The following is a 22,954-nucleotide window of genomic DNA, read 5'->3' on the forward strand; positions in this document are numbered from 1 at the left end:
GTGATATTTTGGTGATAGGCAGTAGAAGTCTACTGGTGTGAAAAACAGAGAAATACAATGGCTTTGAGAACAGTAATATATACTCATTAGAATGATTTATAAACACGCAATATGAGTCAGGTACGGTATGGCAACAATCTGGTGTACAAAAGATCTTTATAGTATATGTACATTGAACCAGGTTTTAGTCCCTTGTGTGGGTTGAGATTGGTATCTGGTTTGCAGAGGCTTAAATGGGTTGTGAGTAACTCAGCATCAAATACGGATAATTGCTGACAGCGAGAGAGGTGAGCCATAATAATTGTAGCAGTCTAGAGTTGGTTACGGATGAATGTCGGTAGGTTTTGGTAATGAAAGAGGATTTTGTATGGGTGTATCTAAGGTGGTTCTTTGGTGGTGAAGTAGTTGTTCAGGGCATCCCAAATGAGTTTATGTTAGTAGTAGATCTAACAAGGCACTGTTGGATGGGGTGTCATGGTTAGTGTGGAGGAATCCTTTAATAAGGAATGCAAGCTCTTCTTTTCAGGATATCAATTGAATAGTTCTGATAGGAATGAAAGAACCTTATTCTAGAAATGGGCTAGGGAGTTGCAATGAAGGATGAGGTGAGCAAGATCACCTCCCTCTTACAGTTCCAGCAAGTGGAATCATCTGTAATCGAGATGGGGGCCAGAATGGTCTGTGTATAAGCCAGAACTTAGTTTGTGAGAGTACAAGGGGGATTGTCTGCGATATAACTGATTTCCAGATTTGTGACCATTCTGAGTCTGTTATGGGCTTAGAAGAGTGTTTTTCCAAAAATGTTGTTATATCTTTGTTTAGTTGCGAAGTCCTTGGGCGCAGGAGTTTGTAAAGGTATGATACTTGGTGGCCAGAGTTGGTAAGTTTCAATATAAGATTTGGTAGGGATGGTGTGTTTTTATGGTTCTTAGATTTCGAAATGGCAGCCTTGATTTTAAGGAAGTTATAGAACTCTACTTTATCTAGGTGGTATACTGTTTGTAGGTCTGAGAAGGTTATGGGATGAGATGTGGAGCCGAGCTGCTATGGTAAGCAGATGCCCTTGTCTATCCATGTTTGATAATACATAGTTTTGCCACTATATTTAATGTTTGGGTTGTTCCAGAGTAAAGCTAAATTGGAGAGTCTTTATTCCTGAGGAAAGTTTCTTATCTATTTTTAGGAGGGATCTTTTTCTATTCTGAAATATGTATTTGGATCCGTTTCATGTTGGTTGTTAGCAAGGTTAATGGGTTTAGGTTGTTTGGAAGGCTCTTTCTATTTCTAACCATACTGGTGTATAGTTACTTGAGGGGTGGATCTAATATGAACCCTGTTTTGCATGAAAAGCAGATCGGTAATCTCTGAAGTTGGCCAGGTAACAACCCCCAGTGAGTTATGTAGTCTGAGTTTTTTCAAGGCTATTCTATCTTTTTTATCTTGCGATATGAATTTAGAGACCTGTTTGTCTAGTTTGTGGTGGGAGTCCTCTGATAATAGAAGAGGTAGCATGCTGATGAGAAAATTGATTATGGAGGTGACCATCATTTTTATAGTTTCTATTCTTCCCCACCAGTTAATAATTTTAGGAGACAATTTGTCCAATAGCTTTTTTGTTTTCTGGAGTTTTTCTGGGTTTTCTGCGATTATCAAGATGTCATCCACGTAGGCAGTCAGTTTAACATATTGGTCTTTAAAACCGATTCCAGCAATATCAGGGTTTTGTTTTATGTCTAGTAGGAGGGGTTCCAGCGCTAATAGAAATACAGATGGGGAAAGTGGGCATTCTTGCCTCATGCCTTGTTGTAGGTTAAGAAGGTGTGATCGAGATGAGTGCGGATTGGTTTTATAGAGAGAGATGACCATTTTTATGAAAGTGTCTCCGAGGTTAAAGGATTCCATGCAATGTCTTAAAAATCCCAAGAGACTCTGTCAAATGCTTTTTCTGTGGCTAGCGTTATTGCTACCGAGGATAAGAATGATTTTTTCGCTTTCTCTTGGATGGTGCATTAGAGACTTGTGTTATTGTTTGAGATATGTTTTTTGAGGATGCCTACTTGGGAGTTGCTAATCAATTGTGGGAGGTCATCATTAAGTCTTGGTGCCAAGATCTTCACATATATTTTGCAACCTAGGTATATAAAATAGATCGGCCTATAATTATTAGGCAAAATTGGGTCTTTCCCATCCTTGGGGAATCACGATAATGTTAGCTTCAGTCATCATGCCTGTGACTATGTTTGCATTAGCGATGTGATTGTATAGGGATAGTATGGTTGGTTGTAGTAGATTGGAGAAGGAGTTTTCAAATTTGGCAGCAAAGCCGTCTGGGCCAGGGGCTTTATTTTCTTTTAGTGATTTAATTGCTTTTGACACTTCGGTGGAGGATATCGGCTTACCGAGAGTCTATTTGTCTGTTTCTGATAGCTGTGGGACTTTCTTTTTTTCTAAATAACTTTTACATTTATGTGAGTCAAAGGTTTGGTCGTTCCGATATAAGCAATTATTGAAGGTATCTAGCATCTTATCTGGGTTTGGTTTTAGGAATCCTTAATTGTTGTGATTCTGTTTTGGTTTTGTTTATGTTTGAGGTAAGAGGCTAGAATCTTTCCAGCTTTGTTAGCTTTGCATAATTTGAGTCCTATACATTTATTTATCCACACTCCTGCTCTTTCACTCATGACATAATATATTCATATTTCTTCTGTGTAGGTTGGGAAAGTGTGTTATTGTCTAGAGAGTTGGTATGTGACAATTCCTTTTGTTTTATTTCTTGTTCTAATGATGAAAGTCTTGCGTAGTTTACTTTGTTGATTTTAGTTTTGATTTCTTTGAAGGCACCTCTCAGGGTTGCCTTGAGGGTGTCCCAGATGGTATGTATATTAGATTCTGGGAGGTCACTGTACTTTGTTGTGTAGTTCCTAAAAATCTTTATAGGATCTGTGCGATTAAGACAACATAAACTGTCAGATCGGTGTCCAAACTGATTCCAGACACCCCCACCGGATATTTTCACCTGTATACCAGCTAGTTCACAGCACCACTATGAAATCCTCTTACCAAGGAGTGAATAGTTTCTGGCAACTATTGAATATGACAACTCTGTCAAATCAGGGATCGTGGAAACAATAGGTACTTTTCGGTCAGTCACTCATCCTCACAGAGTCATGCTAGTGTAAAATAGTTGTGCTGCAACAACAATATGACAGAAACAGATGCATGCTAGTATAAGCACCAACAGAGTAAATAGATGGTAGAATTCTGCCATAGTGATAAAACAATGTATATATGCTGGCATATAAACACATGACGATAATAATGCTTATTCTTAAGATGCTAAACCTAATTAGATGTACTTAAATGCACCTAGCATGTATGTAGATGTATAGCTAAGAATTCCCCTAAGAGAGAGCCAACTCCATTACTTGATGTGAGAGAGCGAAGAACCCCGTCTTGGTCTCGAGATGGACACCCCACGAGGAATGTCAGACCACTGTATGTTGGAGTGTCTGCGTACGGGAACCTCAGTGTCCCGTGTCAGCTTGGAAGTCTTCCTCCTCTGCCTCCCACAGCAATGATATGGCACGTATACACCCAAAAGGTCCCCTTAGGGGTTCAACCTTGCTGTGTCATGTCAGCCGAGGATGAGGATAGTAATGAACCTTATACATAGTTACTATGTAGAAGATGATATTTGATATTTGATATTTGTGGGGTATTTATAGAGCGCGACGTTCGCTCCGAAGGGAGCATCTTGGCGCTAGTGAATGAGAGAAAGCTGGTCCAGGAGGGGTTTAGATAGGAAGAAGTTAGATGGAAGCCTTAGAGTGTTCATCCGGGAGTTTGAAGATCCATGTTTTCAGGAGCTTTCTGAAGGGTTTTTCCTGGGTTTGATGTCTGAGGGTTTTGGGTAGTTTGTTCCAAGCTTTGGTAGCAAGGAAGCTGAGGGTTTTTGCGCCTTTCGTTTTCAGGTTGTATTTAGGAAGAATGATAAGATTGTCATTGCTTGAACGAAGGTGACGGCTGGGCAAATAGTGGGGAAAACGTCTTGTGAGGTATTTGGGGCCTGTTTTATTGTATGCACGAAAAGCCAAGATCAGGATTTTGAACAGAATCCTTTTGTGGAGGGGGAGCCAATGAAGCGAACGGAGAGCTGCAGAAATAGAGGACCTGCGGGGGAGACCTAGGACTAGACGGGCGGCTGTGTGAAGTATGCTCTGCAGTTTAAGGATGGTGCTCTTCTTAGCTCCTGCGAGCAAGCCGTTGCAGTAATCCAGTCGCGAGATTATGAGTGCGACTGTCACCGTCTTTCTGGCATCGATGGGGAGAAGAGCGAAAAATTTCCTCAGGGATCTAATAGTTCCAAAGCATTTGCCAGCGACGGTTCTGGCATGCTGATCGAAGGAAAGTTCGGAGTCAAAGATTACACCGAGATTCCTAGCTGACGACACTGTCTGGGGGGGAGCAGCAGAGTCGTCAGGCCACCAAAGTGCTGGACAGAAGGTATTATTGGTGCCGATCGGGAGGATCTCCGTTTTACTTGAATTACATTTCAAGTGGTTATTTGTCATCCAGGAGAATACTTCGGTCAAGCAGAGTTTCAGGTTGAGTTCAGCTTTGGTAGATAGCTTGTCCAGGGGTACAATGAGTTGTGTATCATCGGCATACGAGGTAACAGGTATGCCGAATGATTCTATCAGATTAAGGAGAGGAATGAGATATATATTAAAGAGGAGAGGGCTTAGGATAGATCCCTGTGGGACACCTGAAAGGACGAGTTTGTCTTTGGAGTGGAAAGGACCAAGAGTGATGGATTGGGAACGGTCGGACAGGAAAGACGTAATCCAGGAAAGGGCGGAGTCGGAGATACCAATGTCCCTGAGTCTACCGATGAGGATGGTGTGGGAGACGGTGTCAAACGCCGCAGTGAGGTCGAGTAGGATTAGAATGGAATTTTTTCTCTGGTCTTGTAGAGTTTTTATGGTGTCCGAGAGTTCGATGAGGGCAGTTTCTGTCGAGTGTTTCGAGCGGAAACCTGATTGTTGAGGGTGAAGAAGGTTGTGATCATCCAGATAGCGTTTTAGCTCGCAGTGTACCAGGTGTTCCGTAATTTTTCCCAAAGCCGGGAGCAACGAAATAGGGCGGAGATTGGTAAGTTCCGTCGGGGGTTTGTTGGCCTTCTTCATAAGGGGCTTAACGATGCCCTTTTTCCAGTGGCTGGGTACAGTCCCTGACCTGAGCGAGGAGTTGATCAAGTGGTTAATGATAGGGTTAACCTCATCAATTAATTGGTGAAGAATCTTGGGGGGGCAGGGGTCTGAGGGGGCGCCAGATCTGCAGGCCAGGATCGCTTTTTTCGACTGTTCCAGAGTGATAGATGGAAAGCAACTGAGCGTGCAGTCTGGGGGGGCCAATGAAGGGGGCGCTGTAGAGATGGTGGGGGGAGGGAAAGTGCTTTGGATAGAGGTAATTTTTTCCTCGAAATAGTCAGAGATTTGATCACAGAGCTTCTGGGAAGGGGGGATTTCAGGCTGGAGTGCTTTAGGATGCGTAAATGATTTGACAATCGTGAACAGGGCCTTCTGTTTTTGGCCTGCATTGTTTATAGCATTGACGTAATAGCTTATTTTAGCAAGTTTGATTTTTGAAAGGTAGTTTTTCCTAATCGCGATGTAGGAGGTGCGGTTAGTGACTTCATAGGTCGTCCGCCATTTTCTTTCTGCCTTTTTGCATAGCAGATGCGCATTTGTAAGATCTGGAGTGAACCAGGGGGCATTGATTTTGGTTTTGCCTCGGGAGGTGCGGGGGCGCGAGGGCGGGATTCTGGATTTGATTTCTTGGATGGTGTCGAAGATGGTAATCCTGCTGTGATTCTGAGAATCCTTACGCATAATAAATGAGGCTAGTTTTCGGGGAAAACGACACAATATTTATGCAGCACCTAACTAGGTGAAAGGTCATTACCAAAACCTTTATGTAGTACAATGGCAGGGTAGATGTAGGTAAAAGGTTAGGGGACTACCCAGGCCTCTATTGGGGTACGTTGCAAATAATAACACCCTAAAAGAGTTCATGATTTTTTCTTGGATTTTTTTTCTGTCTTCAGGGTTTGATAGTACTTCAGCCCCAAAATGTAGTGGTTGTTTTTGCATGACTACCTGCTAAGAGAATATTGATGCAGAAGTGATCAGTGACAAGTTTCGTAGATATGTTAGTTTGGTTTATCAGATGGGTGTAAGCACCAGAGAATAAAATGTAGTCCATTCTTGTATATGAGTTGTGCGGGGCTGAATAGAATGTGGAATCGCTGGAGTCACGGTGTTGTAGGCGCCAAGTATCTTTAAGATTATATTTTGAGCATGTTTTCTGTAGTAAAGCATGAGATTTCGGTGGTCAGTATTTGCAAGTGGATTGGCGATCTAGGGTAGTGTCGAGAGGGAGTTTGAAGTCGGCCTAGTACGATAAGGTCATCTTGGGGCAGGTGGCCAATCTTGTAGATACATTTTCGCAAAAAGAAGTGTCATCCGTGTTTGAGCCGTGTATATTTAGGATGTGAAATGAGTCTTCTCCCCTATGTAAATTTGTGATCAGGAGTCTACCCTGCACATCAGGGGTGATTGACTCGAGAGGGATATTTGATGTTTTGAGGTTAAGGTTATTACTCTGTTTTTCTTATGGTTTGCTGGGGAGCATGCAACGTGCAAGATACAATTTTTTCTAAGGAACTCAGGGGGATATGTACAAGGAAGTGGCGGGAGAGGCGTTAGCCTTCCTGGCTTAACAGCTCTGCCACTTCTGGAACACAAAGCTGCACCATATTTACAAGGATGTGGTGCTGCCTTGCATTTCCCCCTGAGATGGCGCTAAGTTTAGCAACTTAGCACTAATACAGGCACCCTTGCACCATAGTGCAAGGGTGTCTGTGTGCAGGGGAGGATTGTTTATGTTTAGAAAGGTGTCCCTTCCTGTACATCAACAATCCTAAAATGCCATTCTTTCACTGCCATGTATGCTGCTTCATGCAGCACACATGAGAGTCACAAAATTGAATTTGTTTGAAAGGATTTCTTATGTACAGGAAGGGACATGGCATTTTGCTTTTTCATGGCAAAAAAGCAAAAATGAGGAGAAATAATGCATTTCTCCTCTTTTCGCCAAATGAAGACTAGGTTTTACCTGTCGATGTACGCCACCCTTGTACATAGTGGGCAGCGTCAAAATGAATGGGTGTTGCGGTGGAATGCCCACCGCAACACCCACTGCCCACCTCTTTCTCGCTAACCATAGCGTGAAAGGGGGCCTTATTTACAAGGCAGCGTTAAGCCACATTAAGTGGCTTGATTCTGCCTTGTAAATAAGGCGCAGCCCCTAACACCTCCACAGGGTCGAAATACGTGACATTGTGGTGGTGATAGGGGCTTGTACATATGCCCCTCAGTGTCTTTGTCACCTAATTTGGTTTCTTGGAGGAGAATAATGTCTCCTTCAGTTTTTGCTAAGTAGTCCATGTTTTTTTGTTGTTTAGTTGGGTGTTTTAGTCCTTTCATGTTTAGGGAGATTATGTTGAGATTGTCAGGAATGTTATGTTATCTTGGGTGTGTAAGTGGTGGGTAGCATTTGGCTACCGTCTTAAGTACATTTTCCTCTCTAGTACAGAAACATATATAGTGGAAGATAAATATGTATACTGCTGAATTCTCTCGTGTATCTACAAAGGTGAGCTACAATTGTTACACCAAATTTACTCTGTGTTATGGGTGAAGTGATGTTTATTGCGGAAGGGAAAAAGAGGGATGGAGCCTACTAAGTAGCGAGAAAAAAAGTATCAAACCTAAGCATAAGTAATCACTTATCCAATAACTGATCAAAAAACAGAACCAAGGAACCTAGAACAAGAACAAAACCTCTGCCCCAACCCCCTGGAGAGATGACACTATGACTTCCATTTGTTGGAGAATGAGTTAGAGTGTTCCATCTCTTGAGAGTTAAGTTCATCCAGGAATCGTGAGAGGTCAGACGGAGCAGCGAAGATGTGTTGTTTTCCTTTCACTGTAAACTCTATACTTGGCAGGGCCTGCAAAAGAGAATTGTATGTTCATTCCTCATAGTTTGTCTCTGAGTGAGAGGAAGCTCTTCCTGGTCTCAACTGCTGGTTTTGAGTAATCCTGCGTAAATATTATTTTATGTACATTCCATGTGATCTGGCGGTTTTTACAAGCATAAGTGAGGATCGCTTTGGCATGTTGATACCTTAGTGTTTTACAGATGATTGGTCTTGTCATGTTTGTTTAGGGAGATTTGAACATTGTAACTCTGTGGCCTTTTTCTAGTTCCAGGTCTTTATTGAATTTCATGCTGGTGATTTGTGGGATCCAATTTTCCAAGACGGATATGCAGGATTTGTCTGTATCCTCTGAGCCATCCGGTATGCCAAAAGTTCTTATACTGCCCGTCTGTTGCGATCTTCGAGTTCGGCAATATCTCTTGCAGATGTTTTGTAACATTTAGCATGGTATTTATGTCTTTATTGGATCGAGTGGTGGAGTCTTCCACCTCACTTATCCTTTGTTCGGCCTCTGAAATGTTTGTGTTGATTGTGTTGATATCAGCCCAGATGGCAGTCATTTCTAGCTGCATAGAGTCCGTGTTTTGTTTAGTTGACTTCGCCAGGTCATGCACATCCACCAGTTTCTTCAGTACCATTTCCATTGTGCTATTTATGCCTACATTGGATTTAATAGAAGAGTCAGGTGAAGGAGGTTCAGCTTTTGAACACTTGTAGTATGATCTGGGTTCTTTTTCAGCCATGTTGCTACAAGGTCGGTTTCAGAGTAGCACCCCTCATCAGTCAGGCTAGCTTGAATCAAGTGGCAAAGTGAGTGAGGGACCCACATCTGGGCATACCCTGCCAACTTAGGGCAAACAAAGCAAACACAAGGAGATGATGGACAGAGCGCTGAAACTTTTCAGACGCTCACCCCCAGTCACGGATCTGCGTTGAATTCATCTTCGTTCTTTAGCTCACTTCACCACCTCAGTTCAGAACCAGCTATATGCAAATCAATCTTGACCCTGTGACTCCTTGGAACATTCCAGCCCGAACTGCTAAGCCAGGACTTCCCCAGACCGGAAACAAACATCCTGGGACCTGTGTCGGTGTAATACCCCTCATCAGCCAGGCTATCTTGAATCCAGTGGCAAAGTGAGCATGGGACCCAAGTCTTGCATTGGGAATAAAACATCTATGGATTTATGCCCAGATCTCTGCACTGGGGTGAATGTATGACATTGTTCTGCATTCAGTCCAATAATTGTTCTTTTTGCATTTGTTAGCCCGAGAGGGGCGGGTATGCCCAGATGTGGGTCTCGTGCTCTCCATGCCACTGGCGTCAAGCTACCCCACTATGGGCATATTTACGAGCCCCTTTGCGTTGTTCTGGAACCACGCAACGTGGGGCCAGAGCGATGCAAATTACAAATAAAATTTATGAAGCCTCGCAAGGCAACCTTGCTTGGCCGTGCGTGGCTTCATAAATCTCAAGTATTGCAAGGCATTGCAAATCACTGCGCTGCATTACTCTGTGCCAAGAAGGCGTTCAGATGACCATTACGTTGGTGCTCCCATGCAACATTAATAGATTTTGACGTATTCCCAGATTTACCAGAAGTAGTAGACCTGAGAATGTGCTAAAAACCTACACCTCCTCAGGTGAGGCGAAACGAGGAAAAATATGTTTTTTTCTCTTTGTTTTTTCCTCTTTATATGTGTGCTGCATTCTGCAGAACACAGATTGAGGAAAAAGTCTTAGGGGATTGTTTTTGTGCAGGAAGGTGACCATTCCTCCACAAAAAAAATCCTCTTCACTATGCAGGCATCCTTGCACCATGTTGCAAGATTGCCTGCGTTGGCACTAGGCAGCCAAAAGGGCACCAGAGCAGGGGGAAAAGTCAGGAATGTGTTGTATGACTTAAATACATTAATAATAATGGGATATTCCAGTAGCATGCAGAACCGGGGAATTACAACAGTATAGAGAAGAGGGGTTCTGCCATGTAGCATGTCATTACTTTCTATGAGTAACATCTATCCACCCAAATTTTCCACCACAATTTCATTGAAACCATCAATTAATGAGATATCATTGTATGACTTAAATACGGCACATTCCTGCCCTTTCACACAGAGCAGCTGAGCAAGGTAACTTGCTGCACTGTGTGACTTGACCATAAATATGGCCCATAATTAGGGTTCCCAGTTTTCCATTTTTATTGACTTTTGCAGATAAATACAGACAGAAAACTATTTATTTTCATGTCTGTATTTATTTTCAAATACAGAAAAATACAGAAATAGACCTTCTTTGGATTATTTTTTTCTATTGTCAATCATGAGTGCCAAGTCAGTAGGTCTACAGATTGAGAGGTAGGGGTGATGAAAAAACCCAATAGATTTCCTAATTAAGCTTAATTAAGTGCATATTTACAATTATTTATTCTGTTCCACAATGCAAGTATTGTCAGATAATGCTATTACTGTATACTGCTGAAACCTTTTGGACATATAAATGTGAGTATACATTTATCAGTTAATTGAATGTGGAAAAATACCTATTACAGCTTCATTAATACATAAAACACAAAATAAAAATGGATAAATACAGAACAAATGAGCAAAAAATAAATATGGACAAATACAGACGGGATTGTCGAAAAAATAAATACCATAAAACCGGGAGCCCTACCCATAATGTATGGCGGGCTGTAGCAGGGCTATTACTTTCTAATGTTTCTGTTCCTTGGCCAACCTTTAGGACTCAGCAGTAGAACAGAGCTAGTGAATGACCAGGGGTCAACCCTGTTATATCATCACAGGTCAGAGGGAGTGTGATGTCACTTGTGCAACTCTTCCATTTTTGTGGATCTTCTTCTATGTTGGTGTGTCAGAGGAGTGGTCAGGGAGATTCCATTTAATTGTGATGTGCACCTAGTCAGGTGAACTAGGAGAAGCTGGTTATCCTCCTGCAGCAGAGCTTCCTCACACAGCTCGCAAGCTCACAGTGCATAAGGTTCCTTTGCCCGAACGATTGAGCAGAGAGAGTTTGTAATTTCTAGTATCCCACCACGGGTTTCCGTGAGGAACAGGTCATGGCAGAAGCTTTGAAAGTGTAGCATGCAGACACATTATTCCCTACTCCCTCTGCCAGTGTCAGGGATACATGTTAAGAGCTGGTGGAGGACAAATTTAGCCTCTTGAGATCAACCAAGACATGTTAAGCTGGGAGGTTTCTAAAACCAAGACACAGACAGGGGCCTTTCTAGGTCTCATTGTGCACTGCTGCAATGTTGTTAAAAACAGTGGCCCCTACCTGCTCCACTGACCACCTTGACATCCAAAAACCAGCCACCGAGCTCCAAAGCTACCAAGATAGTTCAGCGGATTAATGCATCTGTTTCGAAGGTCTGTGTTTAACCTGGAAGTCACAGATTGGAATGAGTATAAAATTGAACCCTTGAGTTGGATATGAACACATTATGCATGCCTGGATCCCATGTAGATTGTATACCTGCAGTAAGTAACTGTTTGGTATGGAATGCTGATTTTTATTTTACCTTAGATAGGCTGGAAGAAGGCCCTAAAGAAGCATCTATACAGACAGGTAATAGTTACAGTCAGCCATTCATAGTACAGGTAGATCCTTCTCTTGATGATGAAGATGGTGTCATTGTGGCACAGAGCAAGGATATGGGAAATCCTGCAGCATTCATCAGTCGCAATCTCGTGCTCAGAGAACAGAAAAGTGTGGTAACTGAGCAGAAGGCCTGTGTGTTATCGTTGCATTCAACACACTCCGGCCTTATTTGGGTCACATGACCATATCAATCTGGCCAAAACCTGCTAAGATAGCTGAGAGACATGAAAGGTGACTATCCAAAGTTGTTTGATTTAAAGCAGCTTGCAGAATTTAAATTTCATCATAAAGACAGAAAAGCAGATGGACTTTTTTTAATGTTATTCCGCCATGCTACTTGGATCTTTTAGACCGGCGAACATTGGGACACGTCTTGGTTAGGAAGTGCAGGCTGAAGTGGTGAAAGCCCCTCTCATGGAATCTCTTGACCATTTAAAATCATGTTAGGAGGTGGATCAGGGACCTCTGAATGATGAGTAGGAAGAGGGGGCAAGTTACCGACGAAAAGTAGCTGTAAGGGCCAGATTCAGGCTAATACAGCCAGAGGTATTACATCAAGTGTGTTACACACAAGTCCAGCTAAAGAAGTTTGGAAGGTTCCCTACCTACCAATTACTGTGCCCAGGACCAGTGAATGACTGGGTCCTCATGAGAGCTCTACCCCCCCGCAATGGTCCTTTATTCCAGCTTGCCCGCAGTCTGCAACGCTCTGCTGCATTCAGCTTTGCATCTCTAGTTATTTTTTGCTCATTTTTCTGCCTCTTCTCACTCCTGCCCTCTATTTTCACTCGTTCTGCTCATTCTGCCCATCATTTTGCCTCTCTCTGCTTGTTTCTGACCTTTATTCTGCCTCTATCTGTTTGTCTCTGACCTGCATTTTCCCTCTTTCTGCTCATATTTAACCTTTGTTCTGCCTCTTTCTGCTCACTTCTGACTTCTATTTTGGCTCTTTCTGCTGCTCATTTCTGACCTTTATTTTTCCTCTTTCTGATCACTTCAGACTTCCGTTTTGGCTCTTTCTGGTAGTCTCTGACCTTAATCTGACGTTGCCTCCATAGTCCACAGCGCCCAGATACCCTTAGGGGTGACAGTGCTACACTACACAAATGATGACTGATTGATTGATTCTTGGACTTGAACCGTCTGGTTGAGGTGTTGAGAGTTGTCCTTTATTTTGAATTAATTCATTTTTCAGCTCTGCATTCATCTGAGGGGCCTTCTTCCTTTTGCCTTGTTATGAAGTCTTTTAGGGATTAATAAAAGCTGAGCCCATGCTTTCACAGACGTTTTACACTGAGTTAATTTTTAGATGTGAGTCCAGCTGTTGCATGTTTAGTTTGTTCCACTGTCCAAAGCTTACAGTGCTTTGGTGGACTCAGTTGATATTTTATAAGTATCTTGATGATTGGTCCATGCAACAGGTGAGTTTTCTTGAATAGTGATTAGATGTGAATTGAAGAAAATGATACTCAACATATGGCTTCCTATGTGGGTGGATAAAGAGAAACACTCTGTTGTAAGTTGTGTGTTTATACTACTGATGTGATAGAATATGGTTGAGTTTATTAAACCAAATATTTAGGATACCAAATATAGATATATTGGACCGTTTCGGTGATAGACCTGAGACTGTGTCCGAGGAAGCATCAGTAAAAGGTCAACTGTTTGGTCAAGGTCTGTAGAGCAATAGGAAGAGGCAGGTGAACATGAGGCTGGGTCGGCATCTTTCAAGAAGGACTTCACAACATTGTATGGTTACTTCTTCCAACATGGTGATAGTTATGGTGTCCTTAAGAATAATGTATAATTCACCTTCTTTTTTACCTTTATGTTTCTGTGCAATGGAGTGACAACCAATGAGATAGTTTCATACAGTAATGGGGATATGTTTACTCCCGACGAGGTTTCAAGGTTACAGTGATGAGTAGTATGTCTGTAATTAATTTGTTAGTAGGTCAAATATGCTGTATTTATTTGTACTCATGGAATGGAAATTTATTTAAGGCGTGGTCGTTTTTTTCTTTGGAAGGGAAGGTAATCGTCTGGTTTATTGTTGTTCTTATGTCTTGTGTGCTTTTGGTTATGGGAATTTGAGGAGATAGGGAGTGCTGCTGGACCAATGGTGTGGAGATTGTGGCAGTCCTGATTGTCTCATTTCTGCTCAAATAGATTTATTAGAGATTTGTTAGAAATGGGGGTCTCTAGTTGGCAATGGCTGGCCACTGTCCAAGTAGGGACCCTTCATCCTAAGTCAGAGTAAGCAGTCTACACCCTTTGATAACCCCTACTCAACCCTGTGGTAACGTAGCACGAGCAGCTAGGCCTATCTCAGAGGCAGTGTGTGAAGCATTTATGACCATACGCAGTAATACAATGAGGAACACTACAAATGGACACCACTCCAGTAGTTATAAAAAAATAGGTATATTTATATAGACTTAATCACAAAACCAATAACAGTAAAAATCCACAATACTAGAAAAATATGGTTACTTTAAAAATGCTGCAAAAATAGTTCAAGGTGCAGAAAATGATGTTCAGTTCAATGCAGGGGTCACTCCGACCCTTTTACTCACAAGGTATCTGGATTCTGTAGCAAAGCAACAAAAATGTCGCTAAGGAGTTGTAGCGATAAATTTCCTCACGCTAACCAGCGATGCGTTGAATCCTTACCGCAAGGGAGGATGATGTGCTGGGTTGCGGGCAGGGCAAAGCGACAAACTTCTTCATGCTAAACCGGTGATGCAATAAAATCCTTGTCACTAAGGGAGGATGATACACCGAGCCTGGTGCGTGTGCGATCTTGCTGCGATAGAAGAAAATGGCGCTCCATGAGGGAGCGACGATCCTGATACAATGCGGGGAAAATGGCGAATGCTCGATGTCTGTGCTGTGATGAGCTTGGTGCGATGATTCGGGATTAGCGAGCGCTTTAGGGCACGCTAACAAACAATGCGACAATCCTTGGGTTTAGCGAGCGTTTTCAGTCCCGCCGTCAGGCGATTCAAATACTTGGGTTAGCGAGCATTTTCAGACCCACTGACAGGCTCTGCGACGATCTTCGGGATAGCGGGTGTTTTGGGACCCGCTGACAGGCTCTGCGACGATCTTCGGGATAGCGGGCGTTTTCAGGCACGCTGACGGGTGATGCGATAAGTTTCAGGATAGCGGGCGTTTTCAGGCCCGCTGACAGATGAAGCGCTAATCTTCGGTAGTGAGCTCTCGGTGGCAGCAGAGCGACGATTTTTCTTACACTCACCAGCTGCAGCGGCTCGCTAACGGGGGTTAGCGACGATTTTCAGCACTCTTTTCTCAGCAGTAGAACTAGAGGCCCTGGAACTCACAGGAGCCTCACCTGCAAATATAAATCATAGCTGGGAGGACACAGGAGGCTGGTGGTGAAGTCTGGTGTGCCTGAGACTCCTGTAGGAGGCTAGCTCTCTTCTAGCCCTTGGGTGATTGCTGTAGCCACAAAATCAAAGTTCCTTCAAAGTCCTTTTCCTCTTCTTCCAAGTCCAGTAGTAACCACTGCAGGCCAGTCCAAGAAACAGCACACAAGACAAGGACAGTCCTTCTCCTGCAGATTCCTGTAGTCACACGGACAGAGGTTCTTCTTGTTGTCCAGGAGCAATACAAATTGTAGGGGTTTGGGCACAAATATTTATACCCCCAAAGTCTTTGTTCTTAGGAGTCACAAGTCTCTGAACCCAGCCAGAACCAGTTCTGTCGATCCCTGGAGCACTTTGTTTGCCAGGCTGCATCCTTCCTTTCAGAAAGAGGGGGTCTGCCTTCAGACGCACAGTGGGAGGTGGAGCCAGCATTCACCTTGCCAGGCACAGCCCTATTCAAGTGCAGGAGCTACCCTCCCCTCACTCCAAGGCAGATCTCTCTATTCAACCCAGGTCTGACTCAGCCTGCCCTGTCCCTCCAAAACCAGACAGCCAATACACATAATAGCAGAGCACACTGGAAGGCTTAGGCAAGAAAGTACCTATACTCTAAAAGTGGTAGTTTAAAAAACACAGAATATAAAAATAACCTTCACTAAAAGATGTATTTTAATATTCTGAGCTCAGGCATACTAAATTCGTTTTTCTACCATGTTCTGTGGGTCAGTTAGGACTATTTGATGTAATAGCCAAGACCTCCCATTCTGGCCTATGGAGAACAGGTAGCCTTACAGTAGTGTAAAACGAAATTGGGTGTTATTCACTACTAGGACATGCTACACACATCAGAGCATGTCCTTCCTTACACATACAATGCACCCTATCATAAGGGTGGCTTACAGGATGCCAAGGGAAGGTTCAGGGGCTGGGAAGAGGGTGCACTTCACAGCCAAGATGGAAGTTCTGGACTGCACGCAGACACTGCAGTGGCAGGTCTGAGACACACTTTACAAGCTGCTTCTGTGGGTGGTACAACCCAGTGCTGCAGGCCCACCAGCAGCATTCAGTTTACCAGCCCTGGGCACACACAGGCCACGCTACTAGGGACTAACAGGTAAACAAAATAAGCCAATCATGGATGTACCAATTCACATGTCATCTTTACAAAGGGAGCATTTGCGCTGTGGCACTGAATGGCAGTGGCACAGCGCCCAGAGCATCTATAACCAGCAAAAACAGAGGAGACACAGCGAAAAATGGAAGGGAGACTCACGCCAATGGTGCCAGGTCTAACAAGATTTGATGGAGCTTTATAGGGAGGGGCATTCGTCGGATTGTGTTCGAGAGGTAGCTTTGAGTGTTGGATTGTGCTTAGGTGATTAATAAATTGTGTCATTTGCTGTGGGGGTGAAAAGCCTACTCAAGCAACAACCACAATCCTTGTCAGAGTGAACCACAAAAGTCACTAAATTAACCTCTGCTGAACCTTCTGGCAGCTTCGCACAATCACTGTCAGGCTTAACTTTAATGCACTGTGTAAAGTATTTATGGACCAAACAAGCAGTAAAAAAGTAAAATCACAACACAAGGAAAATCCCAAACTGTTGCAAAATGGGTTGTGACTATTGAGTACGCCTGGATTTTTTGCTTTTTTGATCACCCGATTTGAGACTTTTTACTGTGGGTGATTCTCACTACTTGTGTCCCACCCATGGTAATCGCACGGTAAATGGACTGCACTTGTTTATCGGCAGTCTCCACCTTATAAGATAAGGCTGCTGCAACGCAGCTAGAATATGAGCCACTTGGCTGGTTACAGGTGAACATGTGTGCACAAGGGTGTGCACACATGTGAGGGCTGTGCATGTAAGACTCCCATTGTGTGCACACTAACCCTGGGCATAGTGGGCATAGCAGGGCTGTGCGGAGGTCCACGGAGTTGAAAACAAACTCCGTGGTGCAATGCCGCCCTCCTCGACCCCCCCATTAAGAAGTAATTTCTCGCAAGAAAAGCGCATGCGCGGGCACACGCTCATGTGCAGTTTTCTTAAGCATTACCAGTACGGCGAGGAAGAAGAGGAGGGCAGCCCAGGGGACGCTGCAGTAAAGAGGTAAGTAGTTTTAAGTTTATTTTTATTTACTGTTAACTTACTTCTTAATAGGGGGGTGGAAGCGGGTGCTGGCCAACTCCGCTCCACTGTGGAGTGTGCAGAGATTTGCCTTCTTTGCGTTCTCCTTAGAACGCGGAGAAGGCAAATCTCCACACACTCCGCGACCCGAGTGGAGGTCTCCGCCCGGGGATAGTGCACACAGGTAGTCTGGCTCAGAGGGAACCCTGCAAGGTTAGATAGTGACGGGGTAGGCCATATAATATTAGTTGCTGCTCATAGGTCAAGTCAGTATGGTTTACTGTTTTGTCTGCAGTGACTCTTTATTATACACATAGGAGGAAATCTGCCTTAGAGTGCAGTTTTGCTTCCCTCTGACCTACAATGTCTAGCTGGATATCAAATGTTGCTGAAAAGTCTGAAATTAGCTAAAATATGCATGCCTTAGGCCTCTATGTACATCTTATGTGTTATGTACTTTGAACCCCAGCTGAGGGAACAAAGGCCTCACCACACAGAAGTAGTTAGGAATTCTGCAAGATTATTCTTGACTTTTGCGAGAAGAGTAATTTTGTGGTTAACGCTATTTATTAGCGCTAAAATGCTCCCTCCTATCAATAATGGACATACGGATGCATTTGCACTAAGAAATATTGCTAAATGCAACAGAACACGAATAATGAACACAAGCAGACACTTGTGTTTGCTAAATGTGCTCTTGAGGTAGGAATTTTTCACAACTTGCTACCTGCATTTAGTGCTACTTTCTTAGTTGTGTGAATTGGAGGATGTATTTTGTGCTATGAAACAGCGCTAAATGCTGCAGAATACTAATAGCGAGGGGCCATTGGCTCTCACTAAATGTGCTCATGCAGTAGGATTTGTTACCCAAATTTATTGTAATTATGTGAGAAGAAGTAATCACATAATTATGAGGGGTGGACTGAACTTGCTGTGTTTCCCTCCATGGAATTTCGAAGAGTTACATAGAAACTCCATGAGATTTGGCACGTCACGCTACTTGCTCTGATTGTTAGCCCTGGGGGCCAGTTCTGTTCTGTAAAGTGTGAACAGCACCACTCGGCACACCAGAGGGTGCTGCTTTTGTCTTGATTTCTACTCAACCGTCAGCTTTCTGAAGGCGAACAGTCACAACTTGCCGCAACGCCCGCGTGGAGAAATCTTGACAAGAGGCATTCTAGTTTCTGAGAATTGTGGTAAGGGACGCAACTTCTCGCTCATGCTTGCCAACTTTAAGTTGGTGAGCCGCACATGAGAAACACTTGGCCACATGGCGGTTGGTGAAGTTTTTTCAGAACTCGGCGTTCCAAGCGGAACGAGGAGTGGGCAAAACTCTGCGAACTCCACCAGCAGAGTGGAACTTTTGCCCACCCTTAGTAATAATTGATAATTCTGCATCAAAATATAATGCAGAATCACCCATTACAATTACAATCTAGGGCTCCTTTGGTTCCCGATGGTGAGCTCTAGCTACAAAGAGAAGTTACAGCACGCCTCCTGATCTTCAAGGTGGGGTGGTTTGCAGAATTCTGCTCCCACCGACTCTCTGCACAAACATTTCTCCTTTTTATGGTCTCTAGTGCTCATTTCATCCTTCTGGGGCTTAGAAGTCAAGATCATCCCCCAACTAGTTCTTAGAGAATGTAAGGGGGCCAGCATCATTGGTCCTTGGAGAGACCCCTGTATTGGGGTCAACTGCGAACAGAGTTCTTAGTCCTTTAGGGTATCAGGTGGCTTGACTTTCCAGTTGTCCATGGCCGCTGTTGTCATCAATTTCCAGTAAAAAGCACCCTCTGTTCATTCTGCAAGAGTTCTTAAATGGGGGTAGAAGGTTGTAGAAGCCAGTCACCCCTGGCCAATCCTCGGGTGCCACTTTCACAGCATGGTGGGACAGTTCAAGATGCGCCTGAAGTTACTAGTCACATCTCCTCTGGGAGCCACAGCTCCTTCCTTAGCTGGGGCCTTTCCCATAAACATTTTAAAGAGCTGGCTCAAATTGTCTAAATTCCTCCTTTTTCAGTCCAGCTCTGGTACATTGTGACAGCTAATTAACAGATGCAGATTTTCTTCTCCACCCCTTTCACCTCAGGAACTGAAGAAAGCACTGTTGATTAGTCATTTTGTATAGACGTAGGCAGAATTTCAATGATGCTGGATTGGGCCTTGTTTCAGCTTATCTTTGGACGTGGAAACATTTCAGAAGAAATGTTTAGAAGAAGGTAGAGTTCAGGGGGCCAGGTGACAGAATGTGTCTGAGGAGAAGTCGTCATCATCAGGGAGCTAGCTGCTGGATGAAGTCACTGTGAAGCCTTTGATGATAGCAGGAAAATACTAAAAGTGAGGAAGCTGGAATTCCATCCAAGGAGGTTGTTGTCGTTGATGGGGAGTCAAGTGCTTTCAAGTTCTGTAAAGATTTTAACCTTTGGACTTAGACAACTATTTGAAAGTCAAAAACCTCTAGTGGACTGAAGCTGCAGGCTGCAGCCCAAGAGGGCTCCACAAGGGCATATACCATCACTGAGAGATCCTACTGAAAGGGATTTGATGCTGTGGAGAACAATGTAGCGGGAGCTAACGTAAGTCATGCCAAACCGGCAATGCACAGCGAACAGATCCGCTGGCAGGTAGGTCCTGGTCCTCTGTCGGCTCTTCATGAAACTCTTGGTGAAAACATTTCTAAGTTCCAAATTTTAGGGTCTTGCAGGAGAAGCACCTCTACCACCACCTCTAAGGGTCCAGGGCCTGGGGGTTACCACTCAAGGTGTAATGATTCACTCCAGCAGAAGGTAGGTGCAGGATTTAAGGCCTCAGGCGCTTGGTTTGTCCCTGAACTTCACATAACAGGCCAGTCAAAGAGCCCTTGGAGTCATTTTCTGATTGTCCTAGGGTCAAGGAGATGGCCCAGTTCTCATATAAACAGTAACGCAGCCATTCTAGCAGCAGGGCTGGCCTCTGGTAGCAGCAGGGCAGTCCTCTGGTGACTAGACTTCTTTGCTTGTCTTCCACAGGACCAGGAATGCAACGAAATGGTGTCCAGAGGGTTCAATCATTCTAACTGGTGTCAGCCTTTGATGTGTGGGGATTCCCAATACTACCCTTACATCTTGTTCTGCAAAGTTCTTCCCCTCCCCTGTCAAGGCTCCAGGAAGACTGGGGTGAAAAAAGATAGTGTCAGTTTCCTTGGTGTGTGCTTGAGGTAAGCCATTTGATGTGTATGTTGGCGGGAATACCTTTGCCTCCAACCATCCTGTCAGGATGGCCCATCCTGCCAGCACCTAGTACCCTCATGTGTCACTGTAGGGGAGGAACGTACAAAACCCAACTCACAGTCATGTGATCCAAAATACTGGTAGAAGGCACATATGGTTAAGACAAGGAAATGATACTTACTAAAAGTGGCATTTTCAGACGTAAACTCTGATTTGCCATTTAACATTATTTTAAATTACAATTTATTTGAGTCTAAACATGATGTATCTGCTCCCAATACAAAGTTTTCACTTATTAAACATCATAAGGTAACCCAGTGTTAGCCAATGGAGAGATAGGCCTTACAGTAGTAAAAAACAACGTTAAGAGTTTTGCACTATCAGAACATTATGTAAAACATAACAACACATGTCCTACTTTTTAGATACAATGAACCTTGCACTATAGGAGGTCTCCGCCCGGGGATAGTGCACACAGGTAGTCTGGCTCAGAGGGAACCCTGCAAGGTTAGATAGTGACGGGGTAGGCCCTATAATATTAGTTGCTGCTCATAGGTCAAGTCAGTATGGTTTACTGTTTTGTCTGCAGTGACTCTTTATTATACACATAGGAGGAAATCTGCCTTAGAGTGCAGTTTTGCTTCCCTTTGACCTACAATGTCTAGCTGGATATCAAATGTTGCTGAAAAGTCTGAAATTAGCTAAAATATGCATGCCTTAGGCCTCTATGTACATCTTATGTGTTATGTACTTTGGACCCCAGCTGAGGGAACAAAGGCCTCACCACACAGAAAAAGTTAGGAATTCTGCAAGATTATTCTTGAATTATGCGAGAAGAGTAATTTTGTGTGTAACACTATTTATTAGCGCTAAAATGCTCCTTCCTATCAATAATGTACATACGGATGCATTTGCACTAAGAAATATTGCTAAATGCAACAGAACACGAATAATAAACACAAGCAGACACTTGTGCTTGCTAAATGTGCTCTTGAGGTAGGAATTTTGCACAACTTGCTACCTGCATTTAGTGCTACTTTCTTAGTTGTGTGAATTGGAGGATGTATTTTGTGCTATGAAACAGCGCTAAATGCTGCAGAATACTAATAAGCGAGGGGCCATTGGCTCTCACAAAATGTGCTCATGCAGTAGGATTTGTTACCCAAATTTATTGTAATTATGTGAGAAGAAGTAATCACATAATTATGAGGGGTGGGCTGAACTTGCTGTGTTTCCCTCCATGGAATTTCGAAGAGTTACATAGAAACTCCATGAGATTTGGCACGTCACGCTACTTGCTCTGATTGTTAGCCCTGGGGGCCAGTTCTGTTCTGTAAAGTGTGAACAGCACCACTCGGCACACCAGAGGGTGCTGCTTTTGTCTTGATTTCTACTCAACCGTCAGCTTTCTGAAGGCGAACAGTCACAACTTGCCGCAACGCCCGCGTGGAGAAATCTTGACAAGAGGCATTCTAGTTTCTGAGAATTGTGGTAAGGGACGCAACTTCTCGCTCATGCTTGCCAACTTTAAGTTGGTGAGCCGCACATGAGAAACACTTGGCCACATGGCGGTTGGTGAAGTTTTTTCAGAACTCGGCGTTCCAAGCGGAACGAGGAGTGGGCAAAACTCTGCGAACTCCACCAGAAGAGTGGAACTTTTGCCCACCCTTAGTAATAATTGATAATTCTGCATCAAAATATAATGCAGAATCACCAATTACAATTACAATCTAGGGCTCCTTTGGTTCCCGATGGTGAGCTCTAGCTACAAAGAGAAGTTACAGCACGCCTCCTGATCTTCAAGGTGGGGTGGTTTGCAGAATTCTGCTCCCACCGACTCTCTGCACAAACATTTCTCCTTTTTATGGTCTCTAGTGCTCATTTCATCCTTCTGGGGCTTAGAAGTCAAGATCATCCCCCAACTAGTTCTTAGAGAATGTAAAGGGGCCAGCATCATTGGTCCTTGGAGAGACCCCTGTATTGGGGTCAACTGCGAACAGAGTTCTTAGTCCTTTAGGGTATCAGGTGGCTTGACTTTCCAGTTGTCCATGGCCGCTGTTGTCATCAATTTCCAGTAAAAAGCACCCTCTGTTCATTCTGCAAGAGTTCTTAAATGGGGGTAGAAGGTTGTAGAAGCCAGTCACCCCTGGCCAATCCTCGGGTGCCACTTTCACAGCATGGTGGGACAGTTCAAGATGCGCCTGAAGTTACTAGTCACATCTCCTCTGGGAGCCACAGCTCCTTCCTTAGCTGGGGCCTTTCCCATAAACATTTTAAAGAGCTGGCTCAAATTGTCTAAATTCCTCCTTTTTCAGTCCAGCTCTGGTACATTGTGACAGCTAATTAACAGATGCAGATTTTCTTCTCCACCCCTTTCACCTCAGGAACTGAAGAAAGCACTGTTGATTAGTCATTTTGTATAGACGTAGGCAGAATTTCAATGATGCTGGATTGGGCCTTGTTTCAGCTTATCTTTGGACGTGGAAACATTTCAGAAGAAATGTTTAGAAGAAGGTAGAGTTCAGGGGGCCAGGTGA

Source organism: Triturus cristatus, chromosome 11 (genome assembly GCF_964204655.1).
Source record: "Triturus cristatus chromosome 11, aTriCri1.1, whole genome shotgun sequence".
Taxonomy (NCBI): Eukaryota; Metazoa; Chordata; class Amphibia; order Caudata; family Salamandridae; genus Triturus; species Triturus cristatus.